Genomic DNA, 24990 nt, shown 5'->3' with positions numbered 1-24990 from the left:
CTGTCCTTTGATTTCTTTCTGTCATTGTGACCTTCACTGATTTGAGAAGGGAACCAGCTCACTGCCCTGTACCCTTGGAGGTCTTCTTTTCTAACGTTAGAACTTTTAGATGGGTTACATGTTGGTACCTCTATATCCAGCTCTTTCACCCCTTATTTAATTTTTTTCATTTTGCTTGTGTTATTGTTTTTCTGGGAGAAATGATTTAGGGATTAGTTGTCGTGGTAAGCCTTTAATATTAAAGCAGTAATATTAATGCTACTAATCTTCAAACATAAGTGTATTAATACACTCGTCTAAATTGTCATGTGGCCTGGTACTGGAGTCCACATCTAATCCAGATGCTGCTACCATGTCACCAGTTCACCCTTCACAATCATTTATCGTAGTTAATAGTTGGTATTAGGTAGTTTCACTGAGAGTAGGTAAAGATAAGCTCCTGAGTTGTATAAGATGCATTTGTGTTTTCTTTCTTGCTAATACCTGCAAAGGCCATTTCAGGAAGGAACGGTTTCTTTTGACTCTTGGTTTGCGGGCACACAGTCCATCACACTGGGAAGGGCATGGTGGCAGCAATGCCAGGCAACTGCTCTGTCACATTGCGTCACTGTCAGGAGTCAGAGAGAGAAGAGTTTTGGTGTTCAGCTTGCTTTTTCCATTCTTCAATTTTGATTCAATCTCTGTGCCTAACATACGAAGTAGATCTGCCCCCCTTAGTAAATTTCTCTGGAAACATCTTCGCATACACACTCAGAGATACATCTCCTAAATGGCTCCCAATCCAGTCGTGCTAACAGTGAAAAGTGTCCGTCACGTGTAGAAGTTCATTTCAGCAATGAAGCAGCTCAGCACCATGCTGCTGTATCTTAGCTACCTGTGCTGGATGCCGCTAGCTCTCATGTTCATGGAGTCTACGGTCTAGTGAAGGAGTCCTGGTGGAATAATAACGGATGCAGAAGACTGAAATGTAAACTGTGCGCACCATGGGAGCTACAGTGAGGGGAGCACCAGACTGCTGTGTGGGAGGGGGCTCCTAATCCTTTTGTGTCATCCCACCCATATCTGCGCACGTACAGGGAGACCTGCAAGGTCCATGTGATGTGAGAGATGTCACTCATCAACAAAGCCTGGGGCCTGCAGTTGGCTAAGTTATTAAAGCATCTACCGCAGAACTTCAGTGTTCTGATCTCTTCTAATTGCAGTGAAAAAGAAATTCCAGGACACCAGGAGAGCAGAGAGCAATTAGAGGATTAATTTTTGTCTTTATTCTTTTTGAACAAAGAATTCTACACTCTAAGCTCTGTCCGATCAGGGGCATTTCCTATTTTATGTCTCATACTATAACCACCTAGGTCTATTCTGACTTGAATAGAATTTGATGAGTATTTGCTAAATCAACAGTAATATTCCTAGATAGAGAATTCTAAGCTGGCTGTGACCTAGAAAACAATCATCCCGTTTTTGTTCTGTGCGGACACCTTTTGGAGTCTGCTGTCAGTCTGGCTGTACTTTTGAAGGTAATCTCTTTCTCCCTCAGTTTTTAAGATTTTTCTTTTGAAGAACTTATCCTGGCAAGCATGTTGGTGTTTTGTTTTGAAATCAGGACTTAGTTTGCTTTTTAGTTAAAAACTGCTTTTCCTTGGTCTCTGTATTCAAACCATGTTTTCTTCTCCGTGTTTTCTTATTTGTTCTTCAGCATTTTCACACTTTTTCTTCGTAACAGAATCCCAATTGTGTTTCATATCCTTGCCTCAATTTCATTGTTCTACTTACGTTTGTGTCCACATTGGGAACTGGAAACCAGGGTGTTGGTTTAACATGCTCCTTAATCTATTTCAGTATTCACTTCGAATGACGGTTTTCGAATTTAAAAGAGATACATATTAAAGAGAATAAAATCTGAAAACCCTAGTAAAATCATCACCTAGCATACTAGTCAGTGTATTTCTTCTTTCTCTCCCCATCTCCAGTAGGGGCTTACAGTGTGTAGTCAATGCTGGCCTGAAGGCTACTGTATTCCAAGCTGACCCTGAGTCCTTAATCCTTCTGCCTTAGGCATCCAGATGCTGTGGTTCGTGGCATGCACCACACCTTTCCATTGTCGTTGTTTATACATTTTCAGTTCTTCCTATGATGATTTTAAAATGTGATTTATTTCCTGACTAGGAAAAATAAATAAAATTAAATTTGTTCTTTCCTTTTGCACTATTGGTCAAATACATCTTCAAAATTATAAGTTGTTGGAATAGTTAAATTGTAAGTGAATGTGCAGGCTGACTCTATTTCAAATTGTAGATAGCTTTCAAAGACAAACGTTCTAAATATACCCAGTTATACAGTCCCCATCAGGAGCAAAGACTTGGAACGTTTTGATGTCGATGCATTTATTGTAATTGTGGTTGTATTCACCCCATTTTTTTTTGGAAGAGAGAACTTGTATCTAAGCTAGGTCGAGAGTGGCGCCTGGTCCTCTTTTTACCACTCTCAGTGTATGCTGTTGGGAAGACCTTGGCTGCCCCTCTTCAGGACATGGCATCCTAGGGCATGCCTATGTGTTAGAACTGCTTCTGAGCATTTTCCATGTTATATGACCGGGTGAGTTGGAACAGCGAGTAGTAGAGTACTGATGGAAAAGACACTTTCAATGGGCCTGTAGCAATCAGTTGTCTGTACCTAGAAGCACCTGGAAAATGAATGAATGAATGAATGATTTTGATAAACCTAAAGAAAATATATACTGGGTCCCAAAATGTCTGTGTTGTTCAAAAAAGTGAAATGTGACCATATAAATCAGAATGTAATATGTTAGTGATTTAATATATCGTGGTTAAAATGCCATAGTTTTGCAAATTTTATGAAAAAGTGGGACTTTGAACAGATTATGTAAGTTTTTCTTAAGACTTAGAAGGATCCTGTGACTCTGCCTTTTTTTTTTATCACCCCTCCCTCCCCCTTTTCTGCTTCCTCCATACCGCCTCTTCTAGTGAAGCAAAGCAAGCACAGGTCCTCTGGGCCTTGGTGAAATATCCCAGTTGTAAGGCCCCGTGTATCCAGTCCACACAGAACAACAGCCCTCGTCCTGTGCACAGTCTAGCACATGCGTTTTGTTATTTTCCTGTGTATCAACATTTGATTTTTTTTCCCTCCCTGTTTCGTCTTCCTTTCTGGGCATTGAGGCGTCATGTACAGTTTGGGCGTTGCTGTAGGGTGTGGCTAGAGAAACGCCTGTGAGCACTTTGTCCTGGAAGCTGCCAAATGGATTTGTTAGGCAACGTGTTCATCGTAAGGAATAATTTTCAGGAGGGATTTATTTCAATCCTTGCTCTATTTGACCTATGTTTGTATGATATTTTGATGAGATGATTATAAATACTAAACGTTGGTGGTTGTGGGGTGCAGTTGGAACTGAGTATGAGCACTTCTGCTTTGAGCTTGGGAGAAGGAGGAGCCTAGAAGACAGCTGCGCCACAGAGACATGTTATCCTTGGCCTTAGGAAGAGACACGTTATCACTGGCGTCAGAATTGACCTTTATCTTCCCGAGTGTTACCAATTGTGGCAAACGGTTGGGGTAAGGAGGAAAGGATAAGAAATGTATTGAGCATTTACCATATGTTATATGCTCTAAGTTGGGATTAGCAGACTAAATCAGTTATTATTTTAGCCAGTTCACAAACCACTGATGGAGGAAGGTCATTGGTTAAATAAAAAGAAACTGCTTGGCCCTCATTGGTTAGAAGATAGGTGGGAGGAGTAAACAGAACAGAACGCTGGGAGGAAGAGGAAGTGAGCTCAGACTCCACAGCTCTCCTCTCAGGAGCAGACGCCTCAGAGAGACGCCCTGCTCCTAGCTCCCAGGCAGACGCACACAATGAAGCTCCGACCCAGGATGGACATAGGCTAGAATCTTCCCGGTAAGCGCACCTAGGAGCGCAACACAAATGATTAGAAATGGGCTAAATTAATATGTGAGAATTAGCCTAGAAGAGGCTAGATAGAAATGGGCCAAGCAGTGATTAAATGAATACAGTTTGTGTGTTGTTATTTCGGGCATAAGCTAGCCAGGCAGCCGGGGTGCTGGGGACGCAGCCCCGCCACCCTTATTACTACAAACCACAAAGATACAATGCAGTGGTATGACAACTCGACTGTGTCGTGAGAGTGCTTGTACTGTGTAATTGGGTCTAAGTGTTGATAGTTGTGTTTGAGGTGGTGAGACAGGCAATCGGTAAAGAATTGTGAACTCTGCCTGGGGACGCCTCTGCTGATTTTTGTCTTTGGAGCACAGGGTTGTCTGCTGATGTTTGCATTGTAGGAATGATCTCTGAGCTCTCTTATTGCTAGTCTTAGTACTGATGATATTTGTCCCCAAAGTTTTAGTTATTAAAATATGTAGCTCTGATGATAAACATTAAAAAATAGACAGCAGTTGAACTAATATTTGTTTAATTCTAATCAATGTAACATTTTAGAGTGGAAATGTGTACTTTCAAAAAATACTATCTTCTAGATTTTCAAATTGACAGCAAATTATTTGTCAAAGGTCAGATGAATAAAAGGCATATTAAAAATATAAAATAAATAATCAGATATTTTCTCTGGCTTATCCCCAAAAGAATAGCAGTAAAATGATGGAAAGTTTTCTGTGCCAAACGCAGTTATCCCCACGAATGGCAGCTGCTAAGACTCTGCCCTGCCACACTGGGATGGAGAGCCCTGAAGTTAGGCTTCCGTTTGCATGGGTTTCTTACGTCAGTAATGCCGATGGCCAAGGTTTCTAGTCTTTCAAGATCACCGTATGCATCAGGTGTTGTGAAAGATGTCAAGTCTTACTCTTATTTTTAGCTTAATTCTAAGAAAAATGCTTTAGATGTGAAAGTATCAAGTCTCCAGAAGAACCCATAGAGAAAGATGTTTAAAGTCTGATATCCCTTCTCTTGGAATTAGGAACCTAAAGAGTAAGATTTGACATCTCTCACAACACCTGCCTAGCTTTTGATGATTACAAGTGACTTCCAAAAGGAAGCTGTGCTTTATAATTTCATATATGGCACCAATCATTTAATTGTGTGTGCATTTAAAAATTATAAACATGCATATACATACATATATATGTAGACTCCAAGAACATTTATTTTTCAGTGTTAAGCACTCAGTGCCTTTGACTAGAGCATCTGTATTTAATATTTTAAACATAAGGTTTATAAATGTCAAATCAAGTTTTGTTATAAGACCACTTCAGTAATGAAATTGAACAGTATTAATTATCAGTTGTGCTGGGCACATGAGGATAAAAAAGATACAAGAAAGGTTATGGAGTAGTCGGAGCAACTTGATAGATGAGCCCCAAAAAATAGCGTTATATTAAAAAAACAACAGTGATAAACATTGTCTCAATTTGCTCTCCCAAGCCTTCCCTTGTGTTCCATGTGCATCATTCATCGATCGATCCATCCATCCATCGATCCATCCATCCATCGATCCATCCATCCATCGATCCATCCATCCATCCATCCATCCATCCATCCACCCGTCCATCCAGTGGTTTAAACCAGAAACTCAAGAATTTCACACTTTACTTGCCTTTATACAGCTACTCCAGTCCATCAGAAACTCATTCTTTCCTCACATTTGTTCTGGACTGTATCATTGTCCTTCCAGCATAGTTGTAAGCCTGTGTAGGAATGCCCATCTATCCTGAGCATCCAATAGCGTGGCATGCTGGCAGTCCCTGCATTCTGTTGTCTCAGAAGCTGCGTGTTGAACATGTTGATGCTCTACTTGAAATCTCAGTGCCCTCCCTTCCCCCAAACTCAGACACTTTCCTGTGGCTCCCAGGGTCCTTTACGACTCCTTTTCTAATCTCTCTTCTCCTTTGTCCTCTGCCCCTCTCTGTTAATATTCAAGGTCTGTTAATGTCTTGATTTGGAAATCTGTTAGTCCACGGTTTCTGTGACTGGTGTCGTCTGATCCCCATCTCAGCCCAGTATCAGCTGCTGCTGTAGGTCCAGACCTTTCCTTCCCTTCTCTAACTCATGCTCTTTTCATAGGACTCTTAAATAATATTTTAAAGCCAGTCGTGCGAGTGTTGTGCATGTGTGCATGTGCACACACGTCCTTACTTGTGCATTTGCCCATCCAATGGTGCACATGTAGAAGGAAAAGGACAACTTTGAAAGCCAGTTCTCAGTTCCACCATGTGGGAGCTCAGTTCAAACACAGCTCATCAAGCTTGGTGGTAATTCAATAATCATTATGATTATGGCTTGGGAGCAGTTGCTCATGACAAGTCTCTGCGTGTGAGTGAATATAGGCCAAGAAGGTGGGCGTTTTTAGGTCATGTTTTCTAGCAAGAGGATAAATGTTTTGGAATGTGAACAAACATTGTTTTGTATTCTAGGGGGTTAGGACTTTGGAATATAATTTTATTCTTCTGTATGTTTACTTGGAAAAAATGTTCATTCTAGGGACTTTATGGGTAGAGGTTGAAATCTGAGGCCAGTAGAGAACCTGCTCTGATTGGTTTGACAGTTTACTACAAGGTCAAGTGGACCTGCATTGAAAAAGGGCAATTTTCCCTTGGGCATGCGTTGTTATCACACCTTGTCTTTCTGTGTCTTTGCTTTCTTCTTGGCATGGGAAGAAAGTAAAGATGCATGTGAAGTGAAAAAAGGTCAAATGTAAGGAAACTCATTAAAATGAAATAAATGATTATAAAAGAAGCTGATGACAAGAAGAATTGTATATGGGAGGAAGTTAAAACAAGCAAGGAAAACCATACACGAGCTTAGAAAGCAGAAAGGAGAGACAGAAAAAAACAAAAACAAAACAAACAAAAAAACCACAGAGCAAACAAATGATTCTCCCCCTCACCCGGCTCGTCTCTGGTGGCAGGTTAAAAGCATGTTAGGTTAGGATGTTTGTCGTTTCCAGAGCTCACATTTAACCGAATTGTTTTCACAGCGCTATTAAGGTATTTTAGGTCATGAGGTGATGGAGGAAGGTCATTGGCTAATAAAGGAACTGCCCTGGCCCATTTTATTGGTTAGGATATAGGTAGGTGGAGTAAACAGAACAAAGCGCTGGGAGGAAGAGGAAGTGAGGTCAGACTCGACCGCTGTCCTCTCGGGAGCAGACGCCTGAGAGAGACGCCATGCTCCTGGCTCCTGGGCAGACGCACGCAATGAAGCTCCGACCCAGGATGGACACAGGCTAGAATCTTCCCGGTAAGCGCACCTAGGGGCGCAACACAGATGATTAGAAATGGGCTAAATTAATATGTGAGAATTAGCCTAGAAGAGGTTAGATAGAAATGGGCCAAGCGGTGTTTAAATGAATACAGTGTTCGTGTAATTATTTCGGGGCATAAGCTATCCGGGCAGGCGGCTGGGATGTTGGGGACGCAGCCCCGCTGCTGCTCTTATTACTACAGTTGGCGCCCAGACGTGTGGACAGCCGAAACCCACTTAAAAAACCTGAGAAGGCTTAAAAATAAGGGAGAGAGAGTTTAACACAGATTTTTGCTGTTTGTTGGTGGTGTGCTGTAGAGAGATTCCCTGATTCGGCAACAGTAGCAGAAAAAATGCTGTGTCATTTTAAAGCGCGACTTCCTGGGGCTGTGTTGCCATTGAGATCTCTGTCTGGCTCCTGCGGGAGACAGAGCTTTTGACTAGAGCATTTGGAGTAAAGTGCTACGATTTGTTTGATGGCAACTAGACTCGCTGTGTTCTCGGGTCTGCTCTGCTTGTTAGAGGCAAGCATGCGCCTTCTTCTATGAGAAGCTTCCTGACTCAGCTTTAGCTGCAAAGCCTGCAGTTCATTAAGAGGTCCTGCCACGAAACACTTAAACGGTGTTGAGGAAAAGCTGAACACATGCTTTTTGGTTTTCAGCCATAGCAGGAAAAAAGCTGCGCCGTTTAAAAAGGCCGGCTTTCTGGGCCATCCTGCCAGGGCAAACTCTGACTGTTTGAGGCAGGAGGGCTGGCTACCGAGAGAGGACTTGAGTGTTGTCTGTTGTAGCTCGCTGGCTGGCAGGGACCTTGAAACGCCATAGAGGCTATAAACATGACTGCAGCCTGTATATCCGCCATGAGGCTGGAAAGCTAAGGAATGGACTGGATCTAGCTGGCAAAGCCACGCCTTTAATCCTACTGACATTGCTTGGTAAATTAAAGACTCATGTGGTCAGAAAAAGAGAGACATACAGTAAAGAGAGATTCAAAGACAAAGAAAATTTTTAAATGGTTTACAGTGTGTTAAAAATATATGCAGACTAAAAGTTGAAGTTCTTAAAGTAAAAAACAAAAAAAAGGAAGAGAGTTGTTGTGTGTGGTAACACACGCCTTTAATCCCAGTGCCTAGAAGGCAGAGGCAAACAGATCTCTGTGAGTTCAAGGTGTAGTAGTGTACACCTTTAATCCCGAATGCCTGGGAGGCAGAGACAGGCGGATCTCTGAGAGTTCAAAGACAACCTGGTCTACAGAGTTACTTCAGGTCAAAGATACAGAGAACCTGTCTCAAAAAGCAAAGAGTTAAAAGTAAAAATAAACAAAATAGAGGTTAAAACAAAGCTGCACAAAGATGGAAAATACACAAATAATTTTGATACTGTATGCTATTATGCTCTCTTTGAATTATTTGAATGCTGAGGAAAGAGCAAAAGCTACTAAAAGATATTTGTTTATAAATGCTTCTGAACTAATCCAACATAGATATTTTGAGTTTGGATCTAAGGATATGATACTTTGGAAAGGAGTTTCTTATTTTGTTTTCACAGAGGATGAGACGCTGTTCATTTCTTCTATTCTGATTTGGTATGATGGACCACGTCCTCCTGAATGGTTCCTGTGCACGCCTTCAAAAAATTGCTTTGCTCAACTGCCAACTGAGATGAAACTAGCACACAGGTTATGCCATGAAAGACCTAATTAACTACGCCCCCATTCAGCAGGAAGCAGTTTGGAGAGAAAAAACTGCGTCCATGTTCCCAAATATGGTTTATAAACGTCCTTTTACATTTAAAGGGGGATATGATATAGATATGAATAATTTACATTAGTATAGATTTTGCTTTATTGATAGAGATTTACGGTCAATTTTGTTATATGTATAAGTGTTTCTGATTTTGATTAAGGTATTGTGATAGTGTAGTTCATTTAAATATGTACTGTATAATTAAGAAGTATAGGTTGTTAATGGATAATCATCGATAATAGTAAAGCTTGTAGTCATGTTAATTAGATTTTCTAGATATATAGAGATATATTTTAGATAGACATTCTTCATGTCTTTCAAAGATTACAGAATAGGACATTTAAATGTTTTAATAACTGAGGACTTTTCATGACAATGAGACACTCTGCTCCTGGCAGCACCAATGTACTTCAAGAGGAAGATGGGCATCGAAGAGGCACCTTATGGAGTTTGATAGCCATTTGGGCAAGAAACTGCTCTTGCCTGGACTATTGCATAAACTGGACACAGAGAACCCGCAGAGAGAGGACTACTGAACTTGCCTAAGGTGAGATGATCTTTCGGGGTTCCTGATTCATGAAAGAGTCTGCGAGACATTCTGCAGGACACAACAGATAGTTACTGAACTGACTTTGAATTTTCCTGCTTTATGGAAATGTCTGCTGGATAGCATGGGCCTGAAGGCTGAAGATGGATGCCCCAACGGTACAGAGGAACTTTGGGTGACTGTCCAGGCAGCAAGATGTCTCTGTCATTTCTAGAGTTTTAAAAGTTGCTTTTTTCTTGTTTGCTTATATAGTATTGTATCTTTCTGGAGTCTTTGATGGAGTTAAGAATAGTTAGTTATAGTTTTCCTTAGTTATGATAAAGATTATTGTAACTTTTACTTGATAACTGTTTTGTTATATGTAATTTTGCTATGTTAAAGCCTTTTTTTTTTTGTTTAAACCGAAAAAGGGGAAATGATGGAGGAAGGTCATTGGCTAATAAAGGCACTGCCCTGGCCCATTTTATTGGTTAGGATATAGGTAGGTGGAGTAAACAGAACAAAACGCTGGGAGGAAGAGGAAGTGAGGTCAGACTCGACCGCTGTCCTCTCGGGAGCAGACGCCTGAGAGAGACGCCATGCTCCTGGCTCCTGGGCAGACGCACACTAAGAAGCTCCGACCCAGGATGGACATAGGCTAGAATCTTCCCGGTAAGCGCACCTAGGGGCGCAACACAGATGATTAGAAATGGGCTAAATTAATATGTGAGAATTAGCCTAGAAGAGGTTAGATAGAAATGGGCCAAGCGGTGTTTAAATGAATACAGTGTTCGTGTAATTATTTCGGGGCATAAGCTATCCAGGCAGGCGGCTGGGATGTTGGGGACGCAGCCCCGCTGCCGCTCTTATTACTACAATGAGGGCCTTTCCTCCTGTAAGGGCCTTACTGAAGGAGTGAATTTGCTACCTTCTTGTGCTTTCTCTCGCTCTCTCGCTCTCTCTCCTTTCCCTCTCTCCCTCCCTCCCTTCCTCCCTTCCTCTCTTTTGCTGTGTGATGCCTTCTGTTCTTCCTTTGCAATGGCAGTATTTTTTTTTTAATTTTTGAGATTATAATTTACATACACTTTCCCTTTCCTCGCTTCCCTTCAAACCATCTCATGTACCCCTTCGTTGCTCTCCCTCAAGTATATGGTCTCTTCCCCCACTAATTGTTATTGTGTGCATATATGCATATGTCTATACATATGTATTACTAAATATACCATGATCAGTGCATGCAATGTTCCTTGTATGTAGGCTTTCAGGGATGACCATTTGACACCGGACAGCCAACTGGTGTGCTCTTCCCCAGGGGAAGAAGACCGCCTCTCCTATTTACAGCATTTCTCAGGGAGGCTTCCCGGGTTTTTCTCTGGAATTGCTATTGTTATTTTCCTTGTTCAGCTCAGTTTAGACTGTTACATTGGTGATACTTTATGTGTGTAGCTTGACATTCCAGGGAGACACAATCTCACAGCTTACTCTCTGATTCTCTGGTTCTTACAGTAATCATTCTGCTCCCTCTTCTTCAGTGTTCCCCTAGCCTTAGGTACCAGAGTGTTTTGTAGAGGAGTCCTTTGGGACAGCGCTCCACAGCTCATTTTGATTGATTGTGGTTTTCTATAGTGATTTCCATATGTTGCAAAGCTTTCCAGCACATAGAAGTTTAGCCAATAAATTCCTGTTCATTATAGATGACCATTGTTGGGTTTTTCATCAGAATATTACAAGACACACTGAACAAGGGCTGCAGGTCCTCATCACTGTGGGCAGCCCTCGGTGTCCTGTCTGAGCTGGTTTCCATGACTGCGCTCTCAGGAACAGGAAAACGCAGAGCCCTTTTTTACTTGCTGGTGAACATGAATGTTTCACTTCTCTGTTTTGCATTCCCTGCTATAATCCTCTGTTGGACGTATGGGGTTTCTTGGAACGGCTCAAACCTCTGAGAGTTCAAGGAGGAGTTACATTTTCTTTTTCCTGTGGTGTTGGCTTATGGGAAATGTTAGGAAAGGGTTAAAAAGAAAATTAGCATTTCCTGGGCATAGCAAACATAGGTTTCTAGGTGTGTGTAAAATTTATCAAATGTGTTCTTTATTGTAGTGCTTATGCTTCTAACTGCTGTTAAGTGTTAAAAATTCATGTTTTACAGTGACAACATTTTCTCTAGCATTCTAGAGCTTTCCATGCTCTAGCAGTAACGTATAATCAACTTTTGCTAATATAGTTTTAGGATAATTTGAAGTATCAAGTAATTTATTTGGCCTTTGTTACTATAGCATCTCATTGATGCTAGGTTAGTGGTTATAGGCTACTCTATTCTGTCTAAATATTCTTTAACACGTAAGACTTTTAAAAATGGGTGAAAGCAAGCAATAACAAATGGAACAGTTGCAATATAGAACTTGATTGTTTCATTTTTGGCCTTTAATTAAGGTTGTCTCCAGAATTCTGGAATGAAGCAGCGGTCTTTTAACAAGTTTATCACTAGTACTTAGGGAGTCCTCTATGGGGCAGAAGCAAGGCTTGCCCCCCTGTATTAAGTCATTTTATCCCACTGCAGTCTAGAAGGTAGACACTGCTGACATATTTCGGGATTAAATTATTTGTGTCATATGATTAAAAACAAAGGGAAAATAACTTAACATTCATTTATTCAATTTGTAAATTCCTGAAAACATTTTATTTTGTAGCTCTTGGTCATATGCCTTACTGATTTTGTAATTTTTATTTAACTATTTTGAAATAGTTATAATTTAATTTAATATTTTATAAGTAGAAGTAAAGAATGGTATCTTTGTGTATTATTTATTTTGCCTTCTCCTTTGGTGAGACACAAACTCTCTAAATTAACACATCGTCTTTATAATCTTGAATAAAAAATAATGGTTCTAAGGTCTCCCCTCTGAAAATCTATGGGTAGTGGCACACGTACATTTGCTTTTGCAAATATCAGGTATGTACATTTTCATTAAACACTATATGTTTAATATTCTGTAGGACTTATATAGGGTGACTTTTCGTATCACGGAGTTTATCGTCATTTGACTTGCGAAAGGAAGGATCTATTAGGATTTTTTTCTATTAGTATTATCTTGTGGTATTTATTGGGATGTCTTAGTAGACTTCTATGGGAATGGTAGGAATTTAAGCTTAATTGCCTTGCTTAATGGTGATGTGTTATTGTTTGTGGGATTATTTAGATGTTTTCTATAATACCTAGATTCTGGAGTTTCTGGTACTTTGTCAGAAGATACATTGTAATTAATTAAATTAAGTTAGTTATACAATGAAAAAAAGTAAGGATATTGGGTTTAAAGTCTAGGTAGTAGTTCACTTTGAATGTCTCAAAGGCAGACCATGTTTTTTAATCTCCACAAGTGATTAGCAAAGTAGAAGCTGAAAAATCCTAGTTCACTTTAAAATGTCATTTGATGAAAGCCACTTTACTTTGTAATGCCCATTATTTGCTAGGAAGTTACAGGAGGCAGACAAGCATTCCTTTTCATGAAATCTGATCAGGTATTTATGTGAGACTATTTAAAGAAATACAAAAGAAAACAGCAAAAAGGAAAGAAATACATGTTTGCTAAAAAAAAAAAAGTGCCATGGCAACAGAAGCCATTGTCTTACATTTGTAATTATTTTTATTAGTAGATAATTAATAGCAACAGTAATATAATAACGATGTTTCTGTATCTGAAAATGTAGCAGCAACCTGGTACAAGCCAAGGGATAGACCACAGGGACAAGAGGAAGGCAAGTTACTATGGACCCAGAGATTAAATTCTGCTAAGGCTTTCACATCTCTTAGTTTCCATGTAACCTAATTACTTGCATCTGATTTGCTGCCCCGAGAACTCTGAGGCTGTGGCAATCCTTGAGTGTTTCTGTGGAAGAGTTCTAGCTCCCAACTCTTATTGGTTGTGCAACAGTCTTACTCATACCATTTCACTTGCTTCGTTTCTCAGTTGTGCAAAGTATATCATGACAGCGCTGAATGCAAAGAACAGTAAATGACACAGGCAAGTTTTTTATTAGCCCACAGAGACATTGCAGTCGCTCTTGGCTTTTGTTGTTTTCTGGGGGTCATGATCCAGTCTGTGAGTCGTCACAGCATGGATGCTGCTCTCTGTATTGAGGAAAGTTGTGTACTAAGAAAGTACATGAAGGCAGAAGACATTATTCCATGGCGATCCATGTCTTTATATTTTAATCTGATTTAGTAATGACTAAGGAATTGAACTAAATTTACATATTGAGACATGTCTGTTTTAACTCTCCAACTGCCTTGTCTTTCTCTTTGCATAGGCACATAATATAATGGTTAAAAAGCAGTTGGTATTCTGTTTTTATAGGATTACAATGATTTTAACTAGAAATCAATATATTGAATGGTATTATGTAAGTTATGATTATTTTCAAGTTTATTGTTATATAGATACAATCAAACAACTCCTCAAGATTTAACAGATAGATACTTTTAATAATTGTATTTCTGCAACTGTGAAGGCAGAATAGAGGAGTTGAGAATGATTTTCTGTTTCATGACAGGGATTTGAAAATGCATAATAAAATATTTTTAATTCCTTGTAAATTTTTTATCGATACAATAAAAACTTAATATTTTTTCAGATATTATCTTGTGAATATAATTGAGGTTCATGCCTATATGCACAAAACCAAACATGACCAGCAAAGAGTGGTAGACTGATCAAAGACATTGATGTGAAGCACAGATTGTAATATTGAGAAGATGCCACATGACAACAAGCCTGTCTATGAGAAAGATAAAGCTTGGCAGGAGGTTGTGTGCTGGCTCATCACTGACTACTTTTGCACTTTAACCCATTCCTTCAAATCCCAATGGCATGATAGTGAACACTTGAAAAGGAAAATGTCAAAAAATCCTGGAAGAGACCAGACAATTTGGTGAAACTAGAATCCTAATAAATAGTATCAGTATAAATACCAGGGACGGATTAGATATATCAGAGGGACTGTTGTAAAGGGTTTGGAACCATTCTTGTTGGAACTCTGAATAGACAGTCTAGAGGATCAGTAAGGATCAGGACTCACTAATAAATGGGATGCATTTGGAAGAGTGGAGTCATTCCCCTTAGGAATGGGAGGGAAGAGTTGGATGGTGCAGGATAGCTTCATCCAAAAGTAAAAGTGTTGAAGGATGTTAAGTATTTGGAAAGTCTCCATCTCTGGCTTGCTTATCTGCTCCCTCCTCATACCATTAGGGTGAAGTTTACCAGTCACTTCCAGCTCATGTTTTACTCCAGTCTTCTTTTCTTCAGAAAAAGTTAACCCCATAAATACAGTGGGCATATTATTTTTCATATTCATTCATACTCATGCACACATGCTCTTTGGATTGGGTGGATCTCCCTCGTTTTCACCAGAAACAAGAATATTAAGTCAATATCAAGAGAGATTTGAAGACAATTAAACACTACCAAACAGAAGGCTCATGTTGAATAAACATTTGATCTTAGATGAAAACCCCAAAATTTAGAAATAGGCTAGCCCCCCATAATTTTTTTTATAGTGATAGCAATTATTAAACAAAATAAAAATAGTTATAGAAGTAAAAGATGTTCTTAGAAATAAAAGTGATTTATTTAAAAATGCTAATACAAAGAGGTAGAAAGATAAAGTTAAGACTTTTGTCACAAAAGTAGAACAGAAAATAAAGATGTGAAATACTGAGGGATATGAAGACATGAGATGGAATATACTGAAGAACTGAAGTTTAGGAAAAAGAAAATAAGATAGGAGGGAAATAGTAAATAGACATTTGGGTATTTATATTGGATATTTTCTTAATGAAGAAAGCCAAAGACTTACTTGTCACATTCAGGTTGGGTTTTAGAACTGTAAGATACAGGAGACTTTTTGGAAGCATCTAGAGAAAATTTAGATGTAATCAAATTAGCAAGTTCTCAAAAACAATGTAGGGATGTCTTTAGTTCTGAAGAAAGATGGAATTTTCTAACCTAGAATTCTATGAGCAGGGAAACTGTGATGCTTAATGTTGGTAAAAGAGGAGACTTTGAGTCATTGAGTTTACTCTTCATCTAGTCTCTCTTGGTAGAAAAAAGCAAAACCAAAAAGCTCACTTGAGAATCTGGAAAAAATGGGAAGATCTCTAACCCACCAGGAAAGAGAGAGAAAACTGGAAACCTCCCCACCCAGTGCAACAGCACAATCAGCTAACAGCTGTGTACCAGATCTTGAAACAGACTTCTCCAAGTTCAGTAGGAATCGAGACGCCACGATTTAGTGTCTGTTTCATGATTGAAAGTCCATGATTAAGGATGGAGAAATGCAATGGTGTAATGAAAAACATGTTTATGGAAACAATAACAGAAAAGCAAAATCTCCAGAGAGGCAACAGCATTGTAGGAAGTGATGGTCCAAGTCTGAAAGTGAGTGGTTGACTTTGAATGCTTGCTGGACAGCTGATTTGCCTTTGTCTCACAGTGCCTGTTTGCTACATCTAATGTATAGGTATATTAGTTTATTGATTTTTCAACTTTATATACTGAATTGATGTGGGACCCCTCTCTGTATGCTACGAATATGTTTTATTACCATTGGTTAATGAAGAAGCAGTTTTTGCCTGGGGCAGGGCAGAATAAAGCCAGGTAGGAAATTCAAGCAGACATAGAGAGAATAGGAGGAGCAAGGGAGTCGCCATGTAGCTGACAAAGGAGAAAGGCACCCAGTGTTTGGCAGTGTACATCCACATAAAGTCTAAGAAAGCTTAATAAAAAAAGGCTTCAAGACCCATAAAAATGGGAGATAATTGGAATTTCTTGGTTGCCACAATTTTTTTTTTCTCCCAGATAGGCTCTGTTTGCTGGCAACGAGCAGAGAAACAGCTGGCTTCCTGATACATGTTGGTGGCATGAACAGCTCTGAGTCTTTCTGGGGGTTCTGTTACAGGGCATTTAAGTGGGACTTGTGAGCAGAGTGCTACAAGGTGATCAGTGGTGACAGATCTGCAGCATCCCTGGAGTTGTGGTGGTGAGCATGGCTCCCAGAGCTGGCAGTAAACATACCTCTGCCATGATGGACAAGGTGAAGCCAGTAGGCAAAGCCTCGATATTAGTTCTAGCCACACCTGCTTAGCATTTAAAAAAAAACTCTCCTAGTCAGAAGATGATTACAGATACACAATAAGACAGATTCAGATGAAAAAGACCTCTGAATGGGTCATAGATTTGGATAAATGTACATGGGTTTAAGAGAGAGAGAAGAAAGAGTAAGTCAGATTAAAGGGGTAAAGATAATAAAATAAATATTACAAAGTAATAGAGTAATAAAAAGCCACTTAAAGATGGAAAATATGCCCAGAGTCTGGATTATGTATATTATTGTTTTTTCTTTTAATTTTTTGACTGCAGAGAGACATTTGATTCTGGGGGGGCTGCTAAGCTAAATCAACATACATATATTTTAAAGGTATCTTGGCTTCAAAATTTGAGTCAAAGGATATGTTACTTTGGAAAGTTTCCACAGAGGATGGGAACCTGTGGATTCCTTATAGGCTAATTTGGTTTGATGGAACAAGATCCCCTGAAAGGTCTCCATGAACCCTAGAATTACTTCACCTAATAATCAGCAGGAAGCAGTTTGGAGAAAACTTTGCCCAGATTCCCAAAACGATTGTTTATAAATGTTTGTTTTCATTTAAAGGGGGATATGATATAGAAATGAATATTTTACATTGGTATGGACTTTGGTGTATTGATACAAATTTAAGTTCAGTTTTGTTATATGTGTATTTCTACTCTTGTTTAAGGTATTATTTTTATACAGCTCCTTTAAAATGTATTATATAATTATTGATTATTATATAATTATATTATATTCTAATTATTAATGTATAATTATTAATATTATAATGTATAGTATTAAGAAATACAGGTTAATAAATAGTCATTTATAATAGTCAAACTTCTAGTCATGTTAATTAGGTTTTCTAGATATACAGAGATCCATTACAGTTAGATAAATAATCTTCAACACTTCAAAGACCTAAAGAATATGACATTTAAAAGATTTAAAGAACTTTTCACAACAGTGAGACCTGTCTGCTCCTGGCCCACCAATTACTTCAGAGAGGTTGATGGGCACTGAAGAAACCTGTTATGGAATTTGTTTTCAATGTGACAAGGCTAGCCATTTGGGCAAGAAACTGTTCTTGCCTAGCCTGCTTGATGGTATTCTGTATGAACTGGACATGCAGGACCAAGAAAGTGACTGCTAAACTTTCCCAAAGATGGGATGGCCCTTCCAAGTTTCGTGCTTTACAGAGGAAACTTCCAGACATTCTGTAGGACACAGAAAAAGTGATTGACAAACTGTCAATATAGGTGAAAGAGCCTTTCAAATTTCCTGCTTTATGGAAAAGTTTGCCAGTTACTATATACTTGTAGGCTGAAGATGGATGCCCTAGCATTACAGAAGATCATTGGGTGACTCTCTAGGCAGCAAGATGTCTCTGTCATTTCTAGAACTTTGGAATGTACTTCCTGTATACTTCTGGGGACTTTGATGTAGTTGAAGACAGATAGTTATAGTTTTATTTTTCCTTAATTATGATAAAAGATAAATTAGTTATGAAGCTTTAGACTCACAAATAAATATTGTAACTGTAATTCTTACTTGATACCTGTTTTGTTATATGTAATTTTACTAGTTAAAGTTAAAACCTTCCTTTTTATTTAGACAGAAAGGGGGAGATGATATGGGACTCCCCTCTGTATGCTGTGAGTATGTTTTATTACCGTTGGTTAATTCAAGAAGCTGCTTTAGCCTATGTAGGGCAGAATGAAACCAGGTGGGAAATCCAAACAGAGATATAGAAACAGCTGGAATCAGGGAGACAGGATGTAGCTACCGAAGGAGAAAGATGTCGTAACCTTACCAGTAGGTCACACATACCCTTGTGGTGATACATAGAATTATAGAAATTGGTTAATTTAAGGTGTAAGAGCTAGCTAGAAATACACCTAAGCCATCAGCTAAACAGTGTAATTAATATAGTTCCTGTGTTTATTTGGGTCTTGGAGGCCAGAAACAAAAGAGCAGTCGCCGCTTGCCCTAAATATTTTAAATAAAAGTTTGAATAGTCAATTTTCCATCATTTACAGGATGAAACTTAATTATATAACTTCAAAACAAGCTCTAAGTATAAAAAAGCCATCACTATACATAAATATACAATGGCTTTATACTTAGGTGCACAAAATGGCTATATTCTTAAAAATGTGTTTGTATATATATATATATATATATATATGTATGAATATATATTTATCAGACAGTAGACAAAAGCTGGGTAATAGGGTTGGTAAAGTGGCTCAGTTGGTAAAGGCACTTGCAGATAACCCTACTGACCCGAGTTTGTTCCTTAGAACCCACATGTTGAAAAGAGAAATTTTTTTTCCCAAACCTTATCCTCTGAACTCTACATATATGTGGAAGTACAAATACACACACACACACACACACACACACACACACACACACACACGGAGTAACAAATTTAACACACACACACACACGGAGTAACAAATTTAAAATAGAGCTGGGAAATACCAGAAAAGAGACAGTGAGATGGCAACATTTTTCAAATTCTCTCATACATTGCACCCTGACCACAGTTTCCTCTCCCTCCACTCCTCTCAATTTCTTCCCACACCTCCCTCCTCCCCCAAGATATACTTCTTCTTTGTTTCCCTCCTGAAAAGAGCAGGGATATTATCCTAGGAATATTAATGGAAGCATTTTAAGTTGTATTAATATCATTTAATATACAAGGGAGTCAATATATGACTGAAGTTAATAGATTGTGGAATATGAGTTGGGAGTGCAGGAGGGATGGCTCAGTAGCATTTTGAGCTATTGCTGCTCTTGAGGAGGCTAAGTTAGATTTCCAGCACTCATGTCAGGTATCTCACAGTAGCTGCTCAGGATTCTGTGGTCACCTGCGCGCATGTGCACCACTGCCTATAATTGAAAGTAAAAAAGTCCTTTAGGAAAGAGAACAGAGATTGAGCATGTTGGTGCATGCCTGTAATAGCGCTAGGGAGGTTGAGACAGGAGGATAACAAGTATCAAGGCAGCCTGAGATCTATGGTTTATTGCTTTTCTACTCCCTGCCTATGAATGTCTCTTTAAAGTATGTTTTTGTACTTCTGCTTTTGCATTGTACCTGGTATTCTTGAGGTCTGCAAATTGTACAGTGATTTATATGTAATTTTACTGGAATGATTTTTCAAACAATATTTTATATTTAGTTGACTTTAAATTTAGAAATACTTTTGACTAGAATATTTTTCATTATTTTTCTGGGACTATTGTTTTATAGGAAAAGTTTACTTTTATTTTCAAATGTTTCCTATGTAGTGTAAAGTAAGTTTTATGCAGATAGCCTTTTCAGTTGTTCACAAAAAAAGGGGAAAGCAGAGCTTATCACATTTAAATTCATATGAAATTCTTGAGCCTCAAATCGAGAAGATTTCAGGAAAAGTTATGATGTAGTCTTAAAAGCTTGTCAACTTTAAATTTATTGGTATAGAGTTTGACATTTAAAATTTTTGTGTCATTTATTTATATTTGTGTGTATGTATATGAGCATACACACATATGCTGCCAGTGTGTGTATATGGAGATGGAAAAGAACTTGCAGGCATGAATTGTACCTTTCTATGTGGTCCAGGGCTTTGGTCAGCAGATGTAACAGCATTTACCCCTTGATCTACCTCATCAGCCTGAGTTTTGTTTTGTTAAACATACTAACCAACAAAACCCAAATAACAATATATATTGTGTTAATATAGATAAAAGATTTTAGTTTTCTTGGAGGGAGAGATAGGCAAATCTCAGTGAGTTCAAGGCTAGTCTGTCTACAAAGTGAGTTTCAGGACAACCATGACTGTTATACAGAGAAACCCTGTCTTGAAAAACAAAACAAAACGAAAAACAAAAACAAAAAAAAAAAAAGAAAAAAAAAGATTTTAATTATTTTACCATTTAAATCTATGGATGAAAAAGAGAATTAAAATTTCCTTTCCAGTTGTTACTCTTAAAGAAGTAAATGTTCATTCTGTTATATTGTTTTCACTACCCTCTAGTCAATGATGTCTCTCTCTCTCTCTCTCTCTCTCTCTCTCTCACACACACACACACACACACACATGTTTATGTATGGCATAAATGCGCACTTCGCCATAGTATGGAATATAAAATTCTATTTTTTCTATACTTGGAATTGACTGAATTCATTTGGATGATTGTTGCCCTTTACTGTTCATTATACTTGAAATAAGAAAACAGTGACATTGGTCACCTCCCTTCTGTAACATGTGGCTTCAATTTGCATTTTAATCAGAGTATGGAAGTCGTTACTCTGACATCTGAAACTGAGGTAGTCGTAAAAGTTATCACTCACAAGACAGCAGACACAGTTTATTTTGTGTTTATTACTGGGTGGCCCTCTTGAAACTTTCCTGAACCTAATTGAATCCAGATATTAGAAAATAAAATTAATTATTTAAATATAATTAAATTATTAAATTTAAATACCAAAATTATTTATTTAGGATGTGTTTAGTTGAATTGTCTTTTACCGGATCGATACAGACTGTTTAAGATTACAAAGCAGGATGACAGGCCTGTTCAGACAGTATTTCCAGTAGATTTCTGGTTATTTTCTGCCTAATTTGTGCACTAAAAGAAATCATTAGTTTTATTCTTTCCATTATGCCTAGTTTTCTCATAACTAAAGACTGATGTAATATAATTTATTTCACAGAGACATCAGACTATTATGTAATTTCTATGTTTTTGCCAAATCTTGATTTATTTCAGAACTTGAAGCTATCTCACATGATAAAAGTCTCTAGCTTCTTGTTCATTCATTTGCTTTTTTTAGTCAGCAACTACTTGGCCATATTTCCTTGGACTCCATCAAATCTCCTAGGCAACTGATTGTTCTTGCCCTTGGCGTTTAAGCTTTGGTCCAGGAATATCAGGGCTTTGTTTTTAGGTCAAGATGTCTTGTTTTGCCCTCTGTTTAAGTCATGTGATCTTCATGGCTGTATTCTAGTAAAATTTTGTTTATTGACACTGAAATTTTATAATTTTTACATGTCAAGAGAAATAGCTTCCTTTTTTGATTATTTATATCCTATATGGGAAGATGTTGGCTCCTTTTGTTTATGCTCAAAGTCCCTGGTAGGCATTGGGGTTGGAAAAGAAAGGCAAAAACCTCATTATATTTAAGATGTTGAGGGCCACAGTAAAGTTTAGCTTTTTGGTGTATTAGGAGATCATTGGAGATTAAGGATGCGAGATGATGTGATGTGACTTGTGTTTAAAAATAGTCTAGCCAGTAAGGGAAGGAGTAACTAGGGTATGTGAGCAATAGTTCTGGGAGCTCTGGGTCCATCTTTTCTCAGGTTACTGCTGTGAACTGAAAGAGACCCAAAGGTTTATGTATAATTGTCTCATGAACTTAATTGAGTTTCATAGATGTTTATTTAGATAAACATACATGTTGGCTGACATGTAAAGGTTATATTAATGTAGTTTATTCTTTTAAACATTTTTTTTATTTTTATATGCATTGGTCTTTTGCCTGTATGTATGTCCACGTGAGGGTGTTGGAATCCACTGGAGCTATAGTTAGTTACAGATAGTTTTGAGCTGCCATGTGGGTGCTGAGAATTGAACCCTGGGCCTTTGGAAGAGCAATAAGTGTTTTAATCACTTAGGCATCTTTCTAGTCCCTGTATTTTATTCCTTACAAAACTAATTTTGCAGTCATTTCCTAGAATTTATACCTTGTCTCTCTGTTACTTCCACCATGCCCTTTCTAAGTTTTCTAGATTCAGTATTGTATTGGTAGCGCAGTACAACACACCCAGCACATTTTGCATGTAGTAGTGAACATATTAGAATTATTTCTTTGTTATAGCATTTATCTTTGTAACTATTAGTATCCCCCATTCTCCTGGTCCCCTTGGACAGTTTTCTCTCCACCCACCATCTCCCACTCATTAGCTTGTTAACATTTTGGGGAGAAACATTTGAGACATTGACTCTAAAAAGCTACAATCATTTTGTATAAACTCCAAAGAGTCATTCATTAAAATTAAATGTTTGCCCTTACCTCAGTGCTTTTTTAAAATGCCGCTGACACTGCCTCTTCCATCTTGCTCTCAGCGACAGCAGCTATATTCGTAAAATATATAAAGGAAAATATGAGTTACTTGTCTTGGTAACCATATAGTACATTTTGCTTGGAGTTTTTACACTCAGAGGAGGAGGAGGGATGCAGGTGTTGTCCACAGTAAGGGTAGCGATCTGCAGTCCTCTGCATGTGCTGGGGCCCTACTAGTTCAGTCGGTACAGAATGAGACTCTTATTCTTCGGGTCCTGGTTCATGCCTCACATTGGGCGCCATTTGTAACTTTCAGTATTTTTCATTTCCTGAATTGTATCCCAGTACCTTATTGGTTGGAGAGCAAGCATGAATTATACCTCATATAGCATTAGCTGTTCTTAATTGTGGAAACACCTGTTAGGTCATGTTAGGGTTCATGAGGTAAGAAGGGTTGTAACCTGTGTTCCAGATGCACGTTAGCCATTCTCTGTTCAGTACAGTCACGATCTTTAAGTCAGACTTTCTTATGAATGTGATTTGGACTGTTATAATGCAAGGCAAATATAGTACGTTAATTCATAGAATCAATAAAATGGTTTGTTATTCATTGTTGAAAGATGGGTTATAACTTCATTAGTAGTCTATTAAATCTTGATTTTCATAGCTGTGTTTTAGAAGTCTATATAAATGCCTCTTTATGTATGAAGTAACATTAGAATGTATTTTTATCTTTGCCTTGTATTTTAAAACATTTTATTAAGTTGTTCACATTATTTATTTTTTGTTTAAAATTTACTGTAATTTAAATAATTTTGTTATTTTATGATGAAAAAGTTCATATGCTTTGTTTTTTTAAATAAAAGTAAGTTTAGTTGTTGCTAACATGTATAGATTTAGAAATGCTAGTCATTTTGTCTTTATTAGCACTCTGTGTTTATATGTAACTTTGCAGTAGAAAGGAGTTCATTGACTATATTGTTAGGCTGTGATATTAACAGTGAAATCACCCTCAGTTGCAGAGTCTGTGCATACAATAGGACTAGAAGAAAACTTTGCATTTAGAGAATATTGGTTTAGTTACTAAGTAGACATATGTTCTGTATGTGCTTATAAAATTTATTTTTGTATTTTAAGTTCTTATTAGCATAATTTTATGATGGAAATAAAAATCAGTCACAAGGAAGATGAATGTAGGGGATGCTGGAAGGCTGGGGCATTAGGGGAACTGACTGGAAGCTGCTATAGTTTCAAAGGAGGTAGAAACCACTGTAGGTAGAAAAGACTGATTGTTCTTAGGATGCAGCAAGGAGCAGTTTCCAACTTTTCCAACTCCTGTTTACCTTAAGTCTGTAACAACGTAGTCTTGTTCCTTTTGGCTTACAGTAAAGAATTGTCTATTGCAGCACTGTTTATGGGCCAGAGGATAATAGCATTATGTTCAGTTAGTGTGAGCTAACCAATTAAGGGCCACATTTGTAAATCAGCTTCAATCAGTAGACAACACCAAAGACTCCATTCCTTCTCCTTGTGCCATGGGAGCAGCCACATGGCCTCCATCAGCCACACTGGTGGGCTTATGAAGATTCCCGCTCTTCAGGTTTGGCCACCTGTATTCCAGTATTAGGAATTTACTTTTTTTTTTTTATGGGCTTCTCTGTTTTCTCTTTTCCTCATTTCCTGTACAAAACTGAGTGTGTATGATTCTTTAATTCAGTAAGCAGTGAGCGGTAGTTCAGTAAAGTATACCAGCAAGTTTTAAATTAGCAAATAAATAGGTATTTATACACACAGGCTACTTCAACGCAGCAGTGAGTGAGAATTTAGTAGAGTATATGGGTACATTATTAAGTAGCTAAGTAACATAAATGTGTTTTTATGTATATAGGACTGTTTAGGATGTTGATCTTCAGTAAAGTAAATTTTCTTGAGTTAAATAAGGGCTCCAGAAACTTGTTTCTCCCTAACTGTGTAGGAGTCAGATATAGTAAAATGATAAGGCGAGGTTTTGTTTTTACCCCCCCCCCCCTTACCATTAGCATCTATCTTATTTCTGTACCCCCAGGTGCTTTTCCTTGTACCTTTCTCATGTTTAGGCATACTTGCAACTTAATATAAATATTTAGTGAAAAATGACTGTTTAGCAGAAAGCAATAATATAAATGTGGTTTCAGAGCATGCCGAAAACATTGTAGGCTAGGGGAAGTGGTGTTGAGGTGGGAGCCACTTGCAGCTTTTCTTAAATCCAAATATGCAAACTCTACTGGAGCTGTTCAGATGAGCGTCCCAGCTACCGCCTGTGCTTGATC

General features: G+C 38.1%; 1 protein-coding gene across 1 annotated transcript in view; it reads left to right on the top strand.

Moving 5' to 3' along the window:
- Nucleotides 1–24990, top strand: part of Tmem135 (transmembrane protein 135) — a 165937-nt gene that overhangs the window by 36456 nt on the left and 104491 nt on the right. The gene's annotated exons all lie outside the window — the stretch shown is intronic.

This window comes from Microtus oregoni, unplaced genomic scaffold, assembly GCF_018167655.1.
Source record: "Microtus oregoni isolate MIOR12 unplaced genomic scaffold, Mior012 000000F_ref0000247, whole genome shotgun sequence".
NCBI classification, from domain to species: Eukaryota; Metazoa; Chordata; class Mammalia; order Rodentia; family Cricetidae; genus Microtus; species Microtus oregoni.
This window is presented reverse-complemented; position numbering and strand designations above follow the sequence as displayed.